Raw genomic sequence first — 13,451 nt, forward strand, 5'->3', positions numbered from 1 at the left:
GAATGTTTTGGTTTCTCATTATCCAGTGTCCGGGACACTTTGACATTTCGCTGGTCAATCTTTCTGTCCCTGGAGTGGGGCAGATTCTCGTCTCGTGCATTAGTTATCAGATCAAAACATCATGGCATTGACTTTTAACACTGAGAATGATATCTATACCATGTTAAACAACAATAACATATTGTACTATCACATGCCTAATTTAAATCTCATTCACGCACAGGCACACACACACACACACGCGCACGCACGCACGTACGCACGCACACAATACTGATATGTATTGATATCACTGACTTAAAGCAGGCAACATATGTTGCACATTCTCAGCCTGTATAGAATCAAATAACATGCCTTTCTACTGACTCGTTGATACTAAACATGTAAGACAACATTCATTTGTTATCTAACAGTCAGTTTATACCAACATTCACACTGACTGATGTCCTAGTACTGGAGTGTACTGTGTAGGTCACTAAGCTAATGGGCATGCATAATGCATACTACAACTACATACTGCAGGTCCTCAAACATTCAGTTATTATAGGCTCTGTCAATTGAAACAACATAATAAAGGCAAGCTAACTTTATTGTAAACACACAGGTATTACAATTGAGTTTGGCCTCACCCAGGATACAAATGCACCACACATAAAATACACATTTACAACAACCTTCAAATCTGCATGTTTTTTTTCTTCTTCTTCCTACCATGTCCGTGACATCAGATCCCATAGCATAGCCCATGGCAAAAAAAATGCTAACAAACTAGTGCTAAATTGTTGCTAATTGCTTGTGTTGATATACTGTACCCTGAAAATTAAAGAATATACCTGAAACTGTCACCATGCAAGTATGTTGCGTTTGTTATGTGGGTGGTGTGAGCAATATCCCATGGACATCTGACTGATGATTTGAACTACCCCCCCCCCCCCCAAAAGGAAAAGAATCCCTCTTTCTCTTTATTTGCAGAACCATGTACTATATTGAATGCGCAAACTTTGCTAAGGTGCTGGAAGAGGGCAAGCATCACTGAGTCCAAACTGACGAGAGAAGAGATTTCAAGTACAAACAGTTGTAAGCAACAGCAAAAGCTAAGGTGAAGTCAAATCCATAATTAAAAAGCTACATGTGTTATTAGTACTCTGCCATGATCATACTGCACCCCCATTGCTAGTGGGGGAGTAAGTATGGCAATGTCAACCCATTCATATACCCAACACTTTGGTCCCAAACAATCTCTCTCTCTCTCTCTCTCTCTCTCTCTCTCTCTCTCTCTCTCTCTCTCTCTCTCTCTCTCTCTCTCTCTACATATATATATATATATATATATATATATATATATATATATATATATACATATATATATATATATATATATATATATATATATATATATAGCCTATATATATATGTTACAGTATGTTTGGGTAACTCAGGACGTTCATTGTAAGAGCGCTTGTTTCGTTCACCACACACTAATCACCACCAGATGGCGACGACAGCCCATAGACAGCCATTCACTAGTGCAGGCGCTGACGTCACTCGTTTGCGACTCCCTTTCTTTATTTACTAGCCTAGCTGGGCGGTGTTTAGCCATTAGCTTAGCCATTAGCTTACTATGAGCGTTTATCTTGGGCTTGCCCAGGCCTTACGGCCTGGGCATAAATATAAGGATTGCATTCACCACGGCTTCGTAACTCGCGCGGCGCTCCGCCGGCCGCGCGGCCCTGGCAAGGTCCGCTGGCCTTCGCGCCGCTTGCAATGTCGTGGACAATCGATGGGCTCCGCCTGGAGGACGTTGTTGTGGGCGACCGCTTGTTCCGCCCCGTGCGGCACCGCGAGTGCTCCGTTTCTCGGCCGTCCTGTTTCTCTAACATCCGGTGACATATATATATATATATATATATATATATATATATATATATATAGTGTATATAGTGTATATAGTGTATCTTGAAAACAACAAGCTGGCTTCTAATAATACTAGTCCAATACAGCTCCCTGGAATATGAACCTTGAGTGACCCCATGACCTTTACTCTAGTCAGGATTATGGTAATAGCCGGGGAGCCACTGTGCCAAAATGAGAGAAGACCTGTGATGTCATGACATACCCAAATTTTTGTTTTTCCTATTAATTTGGTCAATAAGGTACACAGAATGAGAGGCCTGCTCTGCCGGAAACATTGCGAAAAAAAGTTTCCCATTGACTTCACCATACTGGAAAAAACACACCAAAAAATATGCTTTAAGTAGCATGTGAGGGGTCAAACTAGGGGTTCTTCATGATTCTGAATCCATTGCAAGCATTTGTTTTGCATGAAAAACATTCCTTGCAGTTATTTTGGTCTGTTTTCTAGTCCAATGAATGTTTTTCATGCAAAACAAATGCTTGCAATGGATTCAGAATCATCAAGAACCCCTAGTTTGACCCCTCACATGCTACTTAAAGCATATTTATTTTGGTGTGTTCTTTCCTGTATAGTGAAGTCAATGGGACAGTGATACAAATGTTTAGAGAAAAAGTAACGCACATCCTCCTGTTCTTGGTGCTGAGCTAAAAACTGACAGTGCAGTAGTACTAGAAAGAAACAAGATAGCTCGCACTCACTTTCTCTGTAGCTCCAATAGACCGTTTGTCAGCCTTCTGATTGGTCCCTGAGACTCCCTGACTGGCCAACCAGAAAAAAACATTCACTTTTTGCTATCGGGGGTGGAGTTTGTGCAGTGGAGAATATTGAATGTGGCTTTCAACAACTGTCCGCAGTGCGCGACACGGAGATCGGCCGGTACGGTGATAGCGACGGCAAGCGTCAAGCGATCTCGCTCATCATAACGAATAAGCTTCAACAAACTAGTTCACATGTACCTTATCAATGGTCTAAGAGTCACGATTGGGTACATATAATTTAAATGGGCAGAATTACGAAAAGCCAGCCTATTATGTGAGGAGAAACATTCTCTCTGTCCTCTTCCTAGTACCCAAGATGCAATGCGCTTCTCTTTCTATCTCTGATCCAGAGGATTAAACTAATTAAAACATTTATTTTTCGGGGGAAAACTACTGTTTTGCTATGTAATTACTGTACCTTTTTCTTCCCTTTTTATTAATATCACGTAGATGTGTTTTTTGTGGTACTTTATATAGCTGTAATGAGGCTATGAAGGGAAAAAAAATCCCATCCACTACCACTATAAAAGAATCTGCAAAGAGGATTCTGTCCCACTGGGATTAAACAAATTAAAACATATATTTTCGGGTAAATCCCCTGTTTTGCAATGTAACTACTGTACCTTTGTCTTCCCTTTTTATTAATATCACCTAGGTGTTTTTCCTTTGGTACTTTATATAGCTGTAATGAGGCTATGAAGGGGAAGAAAAAATCCCATCCACTTCCACTATAAAAACAATCTGCCCAGGGTTAATGTCCCATCATAGTAACAGAACAGAATGGGGCGGGATTTGCAAAAGGGTTTATTCTTTTATTTAGCAAACAGCAAAAAGATATACGTTTCGACCCCTAAGGTCTTCTTCAGTATGACAGGAAACAGGAAACCGATGTCTTTAAGTACATTTGTGACACTGATAGTCATTAGCCCCACCTGGTGTGTGGGCGCATATCAGTGATAAGTTAGACATGATTTCGTAGTATAACAAGATTCACAGCAGTTGTATAATTACAAATAACTGTACATGTTTTTCTAGTAATATTTTTCATGTTTTTTTTCTTTTTTATAAAAATAGACATTTCTAAAATTAAAAACTTTTCAAAGGAGATCAGATCCTAACTCGATTCAACCCTTATGTTTATCAAATCACAGCAATACAAGTAGACTCACAAAAAGTAAACCACCTGTTATTTTCTTTTACAAAAACGGTCTAATATCAAAGTCCTCGTTTAGACCTATAGGCGCCATTGTTTTCAGATATTCAATCCACCACACTTCTCTCTTTAAAAGGAGATTGTCTATATCACCTCCCCGTCTTGGAAACTGTACTTTCTCTATTCCTAGATACCTTAGTGATGAGACATTATGGTGTGCTTGTTTAAAGTGTGCCGCTACTGGGCAAATGGCCATAACTTTTTTTCGCAATGTTTCCGACAGAGCAGGCCTCTCATTCTGTGTACCTTAATGACCAAATTAATAGAAAAAACGAAAATAAAAAGTATGTCATGACGTCACAGGTAAAACCCTATTCTTTGAGCTTTTGGGCCTGTGGCTCCCCGGCTATAAGGATCCGGAACCGGATTCAACATTGAGGATTTTTTTTTTTTTTTATGTCTGGACTTCACGTCTGCTATACAATTACAGTGTGATTCTTAAACGTTTATTATATTCAAAGACCACCATAACTCTGAGTGTAGAAATTGAACCAAATGGACCTGTAAGGGACCATTTGGAACCACCAATACTAAATTAGGAATTGATATAGGGAACCGTAAGGAATCAGGCCGCGGTAAGAGAGAATCGTCAGGGTGAAACTTTGCACACAAGCTCAGAGTAGGCCAAGGAAGAAGCTCCACCCCAAGTGTCAATTCACTAGCTAACCAAGAAACACATGAAGAGGTTTAAGGGTTTGTAATGAAATAAATTATGAGCAAATAAATTATTAGCAATGAGAAATGAATCAATAATAGAGTAGTGAAGTGTGACGTGATTTACACATCCTACCTGGTTCGCGGTTTTCTTCCCCCATTATGAATTCCCATAGACCTTTTTCATATCGCGTCATATAAGAACTGTGTTCCAATTATAAACAAATTATCTCAGCGGTTTGATGGATATGAAGAATCAACTGATGGTGAGAAAACGTTAATGTTACTGTCGCCGAATTAGTTAAATGTTCGCTTGAAACAGGCTTTATCAAATATGAGTGACTGACTATCATAAACCACACAGAGCCAACTCGCCAACAATACCGCAAAGACCGTTTATTTATTTTTGGACCGCAATGCTTATATGAGACGATTTTAAGATGACTCAGTGTTATTGTCCATAGAGAATTACTTCATTGGAACCGGGGGATGAGTGAGTCACGTCATGAATACGTTACTCTATGAAAGGAGGGGAGGGGGAAGGGCGAGGCTTCCGGGGAGGCGTCGCTGACCCTGGAGTCTTTGTCTATGAGGCTGTGGTGGTGTGGAGGGTTACAAAAAGCATAGGGGATTCTGGGAGGTTAGAGTGAGGAAAATTGAGCCAGGTTGATGGCTTGGGGGTGGAGCTGAGGGCCAGGTAGGTGGCGTGAGAGCGGAGTCAAGGTGTCATACAATCAAACAAATCTGTTTTTGGATTCCCTGGATCATGACTCAACTCCCCATATAGGCCATGACAATTTCCTGGCTAGAATTTCCACCATTTCAAAATGTACAGGAGGGGCAACAAATCATAAACACAGTGTTCGACCGGGTCAACCGGATTTGACAACATCTAATCCTACCCAAATAGAGGGTATGCATGTCCACTGGGACCCGCCCCCCTAATCTAGACTGAGACATGCAAAACATTGAGCAGCATGGAGCATTGGAGTTTGGAAGTGCTATAGTTGCGAATCACTCAACGGCCCTGCATACCACCTGTTTCTAAATTGCACATAATGCAGGAGGCAGCAGGATGTTGTGTTGTTGAAAATGAGTGCTTCCAAACTCTGACACTTGGAAAAATAACATAATAACAACATAACATGCCTATGGTTGGATTATTATGAAACAAAAACTTGGCAGATAGAAAGAGGAAAATTCAAGCTTTCAGTACAGCCGCAATGTTGGTGAGTTAACTTTGTTTAATACAATCAGATAAGACTTTTCTGTTTGGATGTATGGGCTGTCAATGGCAGAAATTAGTTTTTTGCCACTCAGTAGGCGTTCCCACATAACTCCCAGAAACAGTGATGTCACGTGCATACCCTCTATTAGAATCAAATGTTATATGGAGCAACTTCTGCCCATAGGAGGTAGTATATTTACTTGTTGTATATTTATTTGTATATTTATTTATTTAACATAGCTTACTCCACCTGCATGATGTATACTCTCGCAGTTTCCTCATGTGTTGACGGCTGCACCCCACAACTGACAAAGCCCTGGGTAGGCAACCATAGCCTGATTTCAGACTCTGCGCTGAGCTTGAGTCTGACATTGTCCCATTGACAAGAGTTTTCAAAGGGGAGGGGATTTGAAATTCCCAATCACAAGAGATCTGGTGGGAGGTGTTGTGTTTGACTTGTGTGTACACAAAAACATTCCCCCCTCCCCCTCCCCTCTATGACAGGCATCAAACAGGTCGTTGTCTTTGATGCTAACGAGGTGTGCAAAACCCACTTTGAAGTTCAAAGGGAGCAATTAAGAGCTTTGGCTGAGCTCCCCCTTCCTCCACTGTTTCTGTCGATTTTCAAAAGTTAGACCCACCCCCTCCTCCAAGGCTCCGACTCTCATTGGCTTGATTCTGCCTAAAACCAGAGAAACTTTAGCGTCATATGACAACACCAGACCAAGAGAACCAGTCCGCTCAGAGAGTGGGCGGGTCTATGGGCTGGAGCAAGGCAAAGGCAACCAGGCCTGGTGGAGAGTTTCATTTGTTTAGTTTTTCCACACAACCTTAGTTTTCATTGTAATTCACTAGCTAACAAGAAACACACCATGAAGGTTTAAGGGTTTTAATGAAGTAAAGGGCAGATAAATAATGAGCAGTGATCGATGAGCAGACATGGATCTATGGTGTAAACGATCATGAATCGATCAATGATAATAATGAAATCAAGCAATAATGAGTCCATAGTGGAAGGAGGGGATTGGGGAGGGTGTAGGTTCCGGGGAGGGTCGCAGACCCTGGAGTCTTGGGGTAGGGGTCGTATGGCGTAATCGTCTGCACCGTTGGCGTCAGTGGCGACGTGGACTGAACCCCCCGGCAGGAACCTGAGAATAGAAAAAAGAGAGAGGAGGAGAGGGGATAGGGAGAGGAGAGAAAGGTAGAGTGAGAGAGAGAGGGGAAAAAAGGCTGTGGTGGTGTAGGGGTGGTGGAGGGATACGAAAAAGCAAGAGGGGTTCTGGGAAGTTAGTGAGGATAAATAGCACTAGGTAGATGTCTAGGGGGCGGAGCTAAGGGCCAGGTAGGCCAGGTAGGTGGTGTGAGAGCAGGTAGGTGGAGAGGGGGGAGGAGTCATGGTGTGTTTCTCTCTCTCCTGAACTTCTGTTGTTCCAACACCATTTAAAGTAAGAATTTTAGTTTCAAAATAACATCGGTGCATTCACCTGCCAACAGCACTCTATAACACAGATGACAGCTACCTAGGTCAGAGAGAGCTCTGTGTGTGTGTGTGTGTGTGTGTGTGTGTGTGTGTGTGTGTGTGTGTGTGTGTGTGTGTGTGTGCGCGTGCGTGCGTGCGTGCGTGTGTGTCTGTTTTATTGGTATACTGTAGTTGGCAAACAGTTAAATCAGGTGATGAGTATCATTTAGTTTACTGCCGTGAATCTCTCCATTCACTTCACTGTGTAATGCAATTAACTGATGGAATACTTTATTGGACAGAAATGCAAACAGCACGAGTAGTACGGTCACATACCGGTACACTAAGGTCTAAAAAAAAGATAACCCAAAAACTTGTATTGTCAAGTAAAACCCTGCCTGTCTATTGTACTGTCACATCAAACTAGGGGAAACATTTTTTTTAAAATGTTTGTTTTGTGACTGATGTTGAGCACTGCTAGAGTGAGTCATAGCTGCTACAGTAAGTCTTGGTGGGAATATAACATTTCAAAAGAACTGTTAACCACCCAGTCTGATTCTCTGATGTTCAAATCCAACTGTTTCAATGACTTCATCCTCTGGCAAGAGACATCCAGTACAGACTCTCTCTCTCTCTCTCTCTCTCTCTCTCTCCCTCTCTCTCTCTCTCTCTCTCTCTCTCTCTCTCTCTCTCTCTTTATCTCTTCCTCTACTACCTTTCTCTCCATCTCTTTCTCCTCTCATCATCTCTACCTCTTAACCCCTCCTTTTCATCTCCCTCTTCCCCCTCTCCTTTTCTCCCCCACTTCATTCTTTCCATCTTCCTCTTCACTCTCTCACTCCTTCCATCAATCCTTCCTCTTTCCCTTTTTTTCACAACCCCCCCCCCCCCTCTCTCTCTCTCTCTCTCTCTCTCTCCCTCTCTTTCCCCAACAGCTAACCTTGCAGCAGTTTGAATAAGAGCTTCTTTCTGCTCTGTGACACACAGGGGAGTCAGAGGCCCTCAGTCCTCCGTCCGTCAGGAACCCAGAGAGACACACTCTTGGCTCGCAGGTTAGAGTCTCTGGCGCTGGAAGCCTTGGAGCAAAGAACGGTACGTTTATAACATATTACTGCTACTACGTCTACTAATAGTACACTGTCATTTTAGCGATACATTGGCCTTACCAGCAAGGCCTGCGGGAAACTGAGGGCGCCGTGCTGGGATAACATTTTGATGGCCTGGTTTTAGCACTGACGATGCTGTTGCATCCTGGGAGGTTTGCTTGATACATTCACTATTTATTAAATATTTTAGGATATCTGTTGTAGTTATGTATGTATAGGTGAGAAGAGCAGTGAGGCTGTCTATATGGGGTTCATGCAGTATGTGGTGATGGTAGATCTTTTTAATGGAATGTTTTTGACATGAGGTTATTGTGATGAATAAACAGGGTATTTACAGTCAGTTGACTGAAAGTCTGTACTTTGGGGGTTAATGTCTAATCAAATTTTCTTATTTTATAGTTTATATTTCATATCACAGATAAAGTAGTGCCGGGAGACACTCTATGGATGGACATGACATTGGAACTTTCTATTATTTGAACAATTGCACTAAATGATGATATACTGTATACGAAACATGTAACTGCTGTAATAGCTGTGCTTGGTTGTCAATCACCGGTGAAATGAATGCAGGGAGAAATTCCATTACAGTGCTTTTGTATGGTGGAGAGCTTTAGTAAAGGTCACCAACATTTTGAATTTTTGAATTGTCCAGATATCTCTGCTTCTCTGCAGAGATGGGGCAACTTGTTTGACATCTTGAATTGACAAGAGAGACAAGACTCATGTCCTGTAGTGTACAACAAATGTATTATGGACGTCTGGCAGAGGGAATGAATGTAGCAGAGTGTACAATTATGATTTTTTGAATAACGATTCATGAAAAAAACTACTTGCAAGGCATTATGCTACAATACTTTCAAATGGAATTAAGAATATATTTGAATATTCACACACTCTTTGTGAATCTTGATCATTTCTAATGAATACTTAAAGAGCCTTGAATGTTGCCAGAGATGCGGTTTGTGTGTGTGTGTGTGCGTGTGTGTGTGTGTGTGTGTGTGTGTGTGTGTGTGTGTGTGTGTGTGTGTGTGTGTGTGTGTGTGTGTGTGTGTGTGCGTGTGTGTGTGTGTGTGTGTGTGTGTGTGTGTGTGCGCGTGCGTGTGCGTGTGGTGGACATAATGTGCATATGGTATACGTGGTTGATGTGCATTCATATTTTTGATGATATCCTATAGACCATGTAGGTACATGCTAATGTGTGTGTAAACAGCTGAGTATGTACAGTATTTACCTTCCCCACCCAGTACAGCTAGTGTATAGATGTCTGTGTGTGTGTTATGTTACTGTATGTATCAATACCAACATACATACAGTACACACACACACTCCCATATAGGTTTTCTTTACCGCAGGCCATCAGACGTGCTCTCCCGCACATTCCCTAGGCAGTGTGTGTGCGTGTGCGTGTGCGTGTGTGTGTGTGTGTGTGTGTGTGTGTGTGTGTGTGTGTGTGTGTGTGTGTGTTGCTAACCTGCACACTCCCTTGGCAATAGCATGTGTGTGTGTTCGTGCACATGTGTGCATCAATGTCCACTCTGTTCTAGTGCCAGTGTGCGAGTGTGTGTGTGTGTGTGTGTGTGTGTGTGTGTGTGCGTGTGTGTGTGTGTGTGTGTGTGTGTGTGTGTGTGTGTGTGTGTGTGTGTGTGTGTGTGTGTGTGTGTGTGTGTGTGTGTGTGTGAGAACAGAGGGGGGTCTGCCTGCCCTGGATGCCTGCCTGCACGTGTTTACCTTGGCTGGGTTATCCTCCTTTCTGCCCCCCCAACACACTCTCTCTCACACTCTCTCTCTCTCTCTCTCACACACACACACACACACACACACACACACACACACACACACACACACACACACACACACACACACACACACACACACACACACACAGTCACACACACATCCACCCACCACTGGAACAGACCAAGGCCTTATTACGCTCCACCTCAACTGGGAACGGAGCATACCACTGTGGCTCAATGCGGGTGGGGGTGGGTGGGTGGGTGGGGGTCCTGCCCCAACGACTGAATGGACACACTGTGGAGAGGTAGAAAGAGCTGATTGGCTCGGCTTTGGCTCGGCTCGGTCCAGTTTGGCCAGGCTTTGGCCCGCTCACAATGCCAGCGTACATTATGAAGTGGTCCTGGGTTTAAATGATGCATTTTAAATGACACGCGGAGCCGCTGAACGATTGGATAGTAAGCCCCATACAAGGTGCTAAAGGTACCGTAGAAGGGTTTTGGTTGGCTGTGACAGAGTAACAGGGGAGTGAACGGTATTCCCTGGCATTTGCTCTGTTTACGTATATTGTGAGGTTATTGGCTAATTGCTGGCAGGGCCTGCATGTCGGGGCCTTTATCCATTGTTCTGGAAGCCCACCTTGACAGAGCCACGGCCGCTACAAGGCGGGTCTTTGTTGGGAGGTAATTGGTGCCGACAGTGTTGACGACACGTTGAACTGGCATTCAAGGTGGTTCTATCATTCAGATGCATGGATTTAAATGAGAGACAGAAGGGTGCAAAGAAGTCAGATGCTTTAGAAAAAAGATACTTTACTTGACTGAACTTGACAGACATGAACACCGTCCGACGTACTAATAATTCAGAAATGATTGTGATGGGCACCACTTCTAAAAAAGAGTTCTAGTGCACTGAAGCAGAAAGACACAAATAGATTTTATGCTTCTGAAAAATATAGAAATATACACCTTTAGGACTTAATTTGAAACCCGAGGCATGAGAGCGTATATGTAAATGCTTTACTCAAGCAGCGGAAGTAGCCTTTTATTAGATAGGAAATGTGCTTCCTTATACACAGACTTATAACCAGTAAGACGCCCTAAGGTCGAGCACATGGGTGCGTGCACATGGGTAGGCATGTAGTCGTCACTGGTCGAGTCATCACTGTGATGTCAGAACAGGTCATGATTTGCAAATTAATTCTGTCTTGGCCATATGGAGCGTCCCGTCCATATATGGGCATTGCCAATTATGGACTTAATATTGATGTCATCAGGGATCTCCATATATGATTGCCAGAACAGGCTGCCTTGGTCATTGAGTCAACAATGTGATGTCACAACAGGTCAGCTATAGACATTGAAGCGTTACCCACTGACTGATCTGCGGGGTTTCATAGTAAACTGACAATCCATAAATTGTGTAAATGTATCCATTTGTAGGTGGATAAATTAATGGAACCAAAAGGACCCTTTGGGATCAATTTCATTCCATTTGTATAATGTTAAATAAACACTGCAGATTTTACTGTGTAAGGACGTCACAGGTCTACTCATAGTTTACAAAGCACTCAACAGCCAAGGCCCTGCATACATCACAGACTCTCTAGCACCACACACTCCCTCCAGCACACTGAGATCCTACACATGTAGCAGGCCTACATGATACCATTAAAAGAAAGACCCCCGAAAAGAAAATAGGAGAGGAAGTGTAGTGTATTGTAAACACTACATCGGAGAGTTCTGACACAAATATTAGACTGAATTATTAAGTACGAAGTTGCTGTGCATAGTTCCTAGCCTTGTGCTGGACAGAGGGGACGAGGGGCAGCAGGCAGGTTATCAGGTTCTTCCATCAGTTTTATTAGGCACAGAGACAGACAGCAGCGGAGACTGAGCGAGCCCCTTAGGCTCGCCCAGTGGGAGACACACACACACCTCATAAACATACATTATTACAACAGGTAGTCGGGCTCTCAATAGAAAACAGGCTCTCCAACCGTGCATATAACGAGCACAGATCATCAAGTAAAGAAATCAGCTGCGTTGGTCACGAAAGACAGCAAGCGCGCCTCTCTCCCCACACTATAGGCGGCTGGCTAGCGGTTTTCATGTGACGTTCAGGGACGCTGTCAGGGACATAGCTAAATGTGGCATTAAAAAATTACAAATTCCTATCGAATATCTTAATTACAATGAAATGAAGTTGATGTGTTTTTTTAGGGCAACAGTTGTATAATCGCAATATTACACTCAAGGGTCTGCATATAACGCGGTTATCCTCCACTCCAGCCCTACCTACGGAACTCGCCTGTCGGCTCGTTCCTGCAGTAGGCTGTCATGCAGGATAACCGTGTTATATGCACACCCTCTCGTGTAATATTGCTTAATTCAGTGTTACTTATATTGGTCATGTCTGTCAGTCATTACATTGAAAAGAGCCACGAATAGGCTCAAAGGGTGAGAATGACCCTAAGCTGTTTGTCCAGTCACACTTACATAAAGATGTGCTTGTTCATTCTTACCTAACCTTAAGAATATGGACCTAATATTAAGAATATGTAGTTTTGATCCACTTTGATCTACTTCAAATCCTCCCTTTGAGACATAAACACTATGTCTCAACACCAAAAGAAGTGGAACAAAAACAGTATGAAAGATGGATCAACATACATGCGGACATCAAGATTACATTGTATTGTCACAAGGACAGGTGATTTACATCACATCATGATCTACATCATATCTAGGCTAATGCATCATTCATTTTCAGTCAGACTGTGCAGGATCCCTCTGTTCTTCCTTAAACTCTTGAGTTAAAATGCCAAAAATAATAAACATCATGAACATCATAGACCCAACACCACAATGAAACATGTACTCTTGAGGGACCTTCCGCTCTTTCTAGTCACCATGTTCATCAAAACCTCCATGCCATAAAAAGCGGAGAAACTCAAAATCCACATTAAAACCAAGAGACCAGAGAGTGAAAAGAACCTCCTTCACAACACTATATTGCCAATTGCTGCCAATAGCCCTGTAGTGGAAATCACAATCATCACAAATATACAGTATAACCTATAATGTACAGCAAACATGTTAACCCATCCATATGGTCTTGAATTGTTCATCTCTTCTTCGATAATGCTGGGCCCCTGATTCAGCCAGAGCAAAAGGAATTGGAGAGGCCCACATTGCACAGTGGCCTCCCTTGGTGCTGATATGGAGGAATGGCCCACATTGCACAGTGGCCTCCATTGGTGCTGATATGGAGGAATTGCCCATATTGCACCTTGGCCTCCCTTCATGGTGTTAGCCGCTGCTGTCCATTGTCCTCAGAAGTCTTCAGAAGTCTGTCCTATCCCCCCTTTTTTCTTTCATT

Source organism: Nannobrachium achirus (assembly GCF_963921795.1).
Source record: "Nannobrachium achirus genome assembly, chromosome: 11".
Taxonomy (NCBI): Eukaryota; Metazoa; Chordata; class Actinopteri; order Myctophiformes; family Myctophidae; genus Nannobrachium; species Nannobrachium achirus.